We start from the raw sequence: 6,617 nt of genomic DNA, 5'->3' as shown, positions 1-6,617 counted from the left end.
ACTTTTGATCCGCAGGCACAACTCTTATATTTGTTTTACAAAATAGCATGTCTCCCAACGAGCATCTCAAACGCTACTCCATATAATGTGGTATAAAAGCAACATTTAACATGATTGAAACTTTAATTTAACCTAAATACACTTACTGCTTAAGTACACTCCTACAACATAACTACCTTGAGAAAAGCCAAAATTGTTTAAGTTTTAGTCTTTACTCCACTTGGTTAATTCATCCTAGATGGATGTTTGCATTCAAAATACTGAATCTGAAGATTTTCAAGCAATCCTGATTTCACTTAGAGTAACATAAATCACAAGCTTGTGTTACAAAACTTCAAATTTGGCTTTTTGTTTGTTTTCTTTAAAAATAAAGTTGACCAAGAATCAGTGATCAAGACTACATTCCCCATGCACCACTCATACTGGACACACCAGACATCCTTCCCATTCCATTCACTCCCACAGATGCAGGGCTCCCGCTACTGCAGGCTCTGCTGTTCATCACTTCTTGGCTCCCATATGTGCTCATGCTGTTCTGACCACCATAGCCTCTTCCATAAGCCCCACTCAGTTGCTGCCTAGCTGGACCACCATAACTCAATTGGTTTGCACAAGCACCCTGGATTGCTCCTACCATAGAAATCACAAGAGTTCTACATATCTGTGCTGCATATTTGCTTTGTCCCATAGCTGCCACAGCATCTTCATGAGTAGTAAATTCAGTGTCTGCTTCTCCAGTCCCTCAATATCAATGAGTACTCAAACAGGGTTGAGTGGTGAGAAAACAAAACTGTAACTATCCTTTTCAGCAGTTCTGTATAAAAACAAACAACTGAACAATTTCTTCCTTGCTACGGCCAAATGGGAGTCCTCTAAGGTGCACAAAGCCATCGTTGGCAGTGTCATGACTATTTGGACCAGCATGCTTCAAGATCCAATCCATTTCCACATTGTTTGACTTGAATACTTCAACATATCTGTGTCCTATGTTTCTCTGTGTGGTATTTTTTTAGTGCCAATTTGACTTCATCTTCTGATTCAAGTCCAACAAATGCTTTTCCACTTGGTCTGCCTTCTCAGGTCTAGATGAAATTAATGCCTGATGCCCCATTTTGAATTTTGCACTCCAAGAAATGTTGTATTTTATCAGCCAAGCAGGACCAGGGCAAGCCCTGGACCTTGACCTTGAAACTTCTCCACCTTCAGTGCTCAACATCATCTTGTTCAGTCTTTGGGGGCAGCTTGATACCTGACTTTGGCATGATTAAGAAGAAAACAGTCACATACTTCACAAAGAAGACAGCAGGAGGGCAGGTTTTCCTAGTGTACAGGTCAAGAAAGAACTTGAGGACTGAGGGGCTAGGCACAAGAAAGGGATTGTGATTTCCTCCATTAGATTGTGAGCTCCTTGAGGGCAGGGGTTGTCTTTTGTCCCTTTTTATATCCTCAGTGCTAATCACAGTGCCTAGCACATAGTAGGCATTTAACAAATATTTATTGACTGGTAGTCACCAACCTAAGTGGTAGATGGGCTGAGGGGAGTCTAGGGACCTGCGACCTTCTCTGTCAGTGCTGTTCTTACATACTCTTAATTTTTTTTCCATAGCACATTTATCAATGAGGTGTGTATGGCCTGAAAGGAAAACCCCCTCAGAGACATTTCACATATATTTCAACTTCTCTTTCCTCATACTGATTCCAAATTCCTCTGAAGTGTAACCGTTTATTACAAAGGACTAAACCAAATTCCTCTAATAGAGCCATGTGGATGTATTCTGCTTTCTCATCAGTTCTAACTGTGAAGGTCTTTTTTATGAAAGGATTGAAAAATGGGGGTAGAGAGGCTGAATCTTAATCCAGGATCCCATCATCCCAGGCTTGCTATGGTTCATCACCCTGGAAGAGAAACTCATGAAAAAACCCAGTATGGGGTTGAGATTGTAGCTTCCCTGAGCCCAAGATGGTGATGGTTAGATTGGGCAGCAGTCCAAGACCCTGCTAACACTGCTTTGCTAGACTCAATTAAACCAGCAGTATTGGAGGTAGATCAGGCTAAGCAATTCTCCAGGGGCCCATCTGTTAATTGAAGCCACTGTCAGATTTTCCACCCCATGATAAATGATCAAAGATTTGTTCATCCTCTTTTTCTCACTCTCTTTTTCTTTCAAGGTAACATGAGGCCAAATTACAAGTAAGAAACAGTATGATCTATTTTAAAATGGAAATAAAACAGTCCAAAGGGAACAGATATATCTAATCACTTATATGTTTGCAAAGTTTGATGCCAAAAGAGCATTCATTTGCAAATGGAGTAATATCTTATTTTAGATGATTTCTTTTGGAGCTATTCATATACTATTGGCCCGGTCACACCTATGCATCCATCCATCCATCTATTTACTAATCTCTAAATTACATAAAATGGTTAACATCTATCAAGCAGCTGACATCTATCAAAGACCAGCAAATTAGCAGATTGTGCCTAAATTGACATTTTAGTCTTGAATGTAATGGTTTATTTATTCAGTGGTTACAGTGTGCATTAGGTGTGATAAAATACAAAAAATGTGTTGATCTTGATGATGAATAATTTTGTTTGTTCTTTCATTCCCATGGTTCATTTTTAATGGTTTTTCTGGGTAGTGGTAATAATTATTATATTATTATTATTATTATATCTAGCATTCCTAAAACATCAATGAAGATCTCATTTGGTCTTCACAACAATGCTGAAAGGTAGGTTCTATCATCCCTAGCTTATGGATGAAGAAACCAAAGCAGAGGTTAAGTGACTTCTCCAAGGTCACACAGCTTGTAAGTATCTGAGGTCAGATTTGAACTCATAAAGATGAGTCTTCTCAATTCCAAGCCCAGAGTTGTCCACTGTGCCACCTAGCTGTCCCTGGAAATGGCAAACCACTTCAGTGTCCTTGCCAAGAAAACCCCAAATGGGGTCATGAAGAGTCAGACACAACTGAAATGACTCTACCAACTGTCTACCACCTAAATGACAAATGGTAAAAGCTTTGAATGAGGACAAATAAATAAACATATCACTATATTTAGAACAAAATTCTCAACACAAGCATATCTCTAATAATTTGCTGATTTTTCACAATAGCAGTCCTAATATGTACTTAAACAGAAGATCCAACTAATAGTTTCTTCAGGGGAGGTCCCTACCCTTACCCAAAGAGTCTGTGCATTTCTGCCTGGGTATCACTGCTGAGTAAAAACCATGTTTCTCATGGTACCCCGTCAGTGACTTTCCATCCTTCAGTGGAGGGGCAGCAAGGTTGTTGACCACTTTTTTAAATGTAGATATGGATTTGTAGATCTACCCAATCAAGATTAATTCTGGGGAAACCCTTCCTCTTCTTCCATGATCTTCCTGTATTTCAGAGAGTGTTATTCCTGACACCTTGGCATAATGACACAGTTCTGTGCAAAAGCAGATATTTGGATGAGGCATCTAGCATTTACTCTTAACTTGGAAGATAAATAAACAGTGCTAATAACTAGTACACAATGCATAAGCAAACATGTACCAAATGGCTTTGAGCTTCTTGTTCTCCTAAATCCCTCCAGGCCCCCAGTGGTAGAATCAATGTGGACCCAAGAAGTCTAGGAAGTGTCCATTTGAATGTGTTTAACCTTAGTGCCCTGGGGTTGAAGATGTGCAGTGCACTGTGCTAGGGCTAGGAATGTAGAGATAAAACAAGATATAATCCCTTACTTTAAAGAGTTTAAGAATTAGCACTGAGGGGGGAAAAATGACAACATTTATTAGATACTATATTTAGCTAGGTGGTATGGTGGATAGAGTGCTGGGCCTGGAGTCAGGAAGACTTCTTCCTGAACTCATATCCTACCTCAGACACTTAATTAACTGTGTGAGCCCGAGCAAATCACTTAACACTGTTTGCCTCAGTTTCCTCATCTATAAAAATGAGATGGAGGAGGAAATGGCAAATCACTGCAATATCTTTGCCAAGAAAATCCCAAATGAGGCCACAAAGAGTTGGACATGACCAAACCACAAATTCATGACAAAGCAGAGATATAGAAAAAGTGAGATGTAGAAGCCTCAAGCTTTTGGAATATCTTGATTTTTTTTAAAAGATGCTTGTTGTTACATGAAGCTGAATTCAACAAGTTTTTATTAGATGCATAATGTGTGTGCAAATTACCTTCTCCAAAACTTCAGCTGTTGGACTTAGGTTGTCAGCCTAAGAGAAGCAGATATGTAAAATTAGTCAACTAGAAGTGACTCAACCAACCTCACCTGAGTGGGCTGGAGAAGACTTCAAAACATGGCATTGCAAAAATCAGAATTCCAAGCCATAGGGCAGCTAGGTGGTGCAGTGAATAGAGCACTAGCCCTAGAGTCAGGAGGACCTGAGTTCAAATCCGGCCGGAGACACATAACACACACACACATACACACACACACACACACGCAAACTAGCCATGTGACCTTGGGCAAGTCACTTAACCCCAATTGCCCTACCTTCCCCCCTCCAAAGAGCAAAAAAAGAAAAAGAAAAAGAAATTAAAAAAAAAAAGAAATTCCAAGCCATGCTAACTTATCATCTGGAAAATCCAGGTAGTTTTCTACTGCAAAATTATCACTTTCCAAAATTCGCCAATGTGGAGGCCCAGAAGGCTTAGTCCTAGACTAATTCTTTCAGTGGTTTCACTTCTTTTCCTCCCTTGAGTAACAGTGGGTCTTCCTTCCAGAAGAAGCTAAATGTTCACTTAGAGATGATGGAGAGTTTGGATGACCACTGAGATGCCTTCAGAACTTAACTATACTAAGAAGTCATTGAAATAGAAGTGACAAACTGGATTGATTTGGAAATGAAGGGAATGACCCCCATTGACTATGTCCTTTCTGGAAGTTTTATTTCTTCTTTTTCCTTCTGCTAGAAGTGAAGATTCAGAGGAGTTGGAGAACAAGTGAGACGTAGGGTTCTGAGACTGTTAGAAAACTACCTGGGATGCAGTTAGGACTTGCCCTAGTGACAGAACTAGGAGAAACAAAGAAAATTAACCATTTCCTCAGTGTCCAAATCACCTTAGAGAAAAGAGTCTAGCTAAGACAGGACTAAAAAGAGAAATAGATTTACCAGAGAGGCTGGTAGGTCCTAGTCTGGGTTCAGAAGGGGTGGGATTTAGGAACATTTCAACAAATGTAACTAAAATTGAGAAATCTCTAAGGAAGATATCTCCTACTAAACATTTCTTTAATTGGTTAATTAAAGTTTTTTGACTGGTGATCGCCAATTGTGGTTTGTTTGGGGTTTTCCCCAGTAAATTCCCATGCTTCTAATAAAGTAAACTTTGTGTATTCATCCCACATGTTGAGTTGCCTATATCAAGTCAAACCTGCTCATTTGATATCTTGGGAGACTGATGATCAAAGAGCTTAAATGACTTGCCCAAAGTCACATAGGCGTTGAGGTAGACACAAATATGGCAGTGTGTCAGTGCCCAAGCCCATGCAGGTCAAGATTCAGTAGCCCCTTGTGTGGTACTAGCTGGCAAAGGCTTTAAGCCATATGGGAGCCAACCTCCCAAAATAAACACTCTTGCACTCAATGTTTTTCCATCATGAAAAATATGTTCATTTATTTAAAAAGTCAAATTAAAAGTAACTCTCATGAAACCAGCATCACTACTGTGTCTGTGTTCTGTGTCCTGAACAGCTGTTTTGCCTACTTTTAGTCTAGCCTGGCCAACCCAAATGTGATGGCAAAGAGAATGACCACCTGCGTCCTCCTGACGGAGAAAGATCCGGGACTAAGGATATTACACATTCTGTCATTGTCGAATATGACTGGTTTTTTAACTTGTTTTTCTTCATTTTTTTCTTAACTTGCTTTCCTTAACTTTTTTAGGTTTATTTGTTACAAGAAAAAGCTCATCCAGAATGACTGATATAAAAACAAGAGGCATAAATAAAATTAAAAAAAAAAAAAGACTAACCAGCTGAAATCGTGTGTTTCTGGTAAAGTTTCTTATTTACAGAATGGTGAATTACTGAAATTCCACCATATTTACTGTCCCTGAAGTAATTTACTTATTTCTTCCACAGATCTTAGTGACTAGTGTCTTAAATCTTATACATAATGCTTTACAATTTACCGTTCTAAGCCTCCCAACCGTGAAAAAGCACAAATACAAGGATCTCAAATACAAGGAGGTCCCTTAAGGTGAGAAAACATCCATAGAAAAGAGACTAATTATCATAATGTTGGGATCACCTTCATGCCCAGGAGGTGCTAAAACAGCAGCCTCTGGATGCAGAGAGGAGAAACACTTCCTCACCCAATCCACTCTCTTTTAGTCTTGGTGAATTGTGGATGGAAATGCATTATATTGAGACAAAAGCATCCTCTCTTATAAGGTCATACCTTCATGCCTATTATAAAACCAGTCAAATGAAACCAGTCAAAACTGTGCTTATTTTTCTGTTCAGTTCTAAGTTTTTTGATCTTTAAAAAGTCTTTTATTAATAGAATTGTCTCTCACCTTTCATTTGCAATTTTAAGCTGAATAAGGGCAGGAATTCCAAATGACCTAAACTCCCTTTGAGCCTAGAATGGTGCTCTATA

At 39.2% G+C, this 6,617-nt stretch overlaps 1 pseudogene; it reads right to left on the bottom strand.

Annotated features, from left to right (window-relative positions):
• Positions 1-397: 397 nt before the first annotated feature.
• Positions 398-1,219, bottom strand: LOC138174184 (heterogeneous nuclear ribonucleoprotein H-like; annotated as a pseudogene).
• Between the last annotated feature and the right edge of the window lie 5,398 nt (positions 1,220-6,617).

Source organism: Petaurus breviceps, unplaced genomic scaffold (genome assembly GCF_028583685.1).
Source record: "Petaurus breviceps papuanus isolate PSGF00001 unplaced genomic scaffold, PetGlider_PUasm1.0 688, whole genome shotgun sequence".
In the NCBI taxonomy this organism is placed as follows: domain Eukaryota; kingdom Metazoa; phylum Chordata; class Mammalia; order Diprotodontia; family Petauridae; genus Petaurus; species Petaurus breviceps.
The sequence above is the reverse complement of the archived record's forward strand: the minus strand, read 5'-3'. Positions and strand labels throughout refer to the sequence as shown.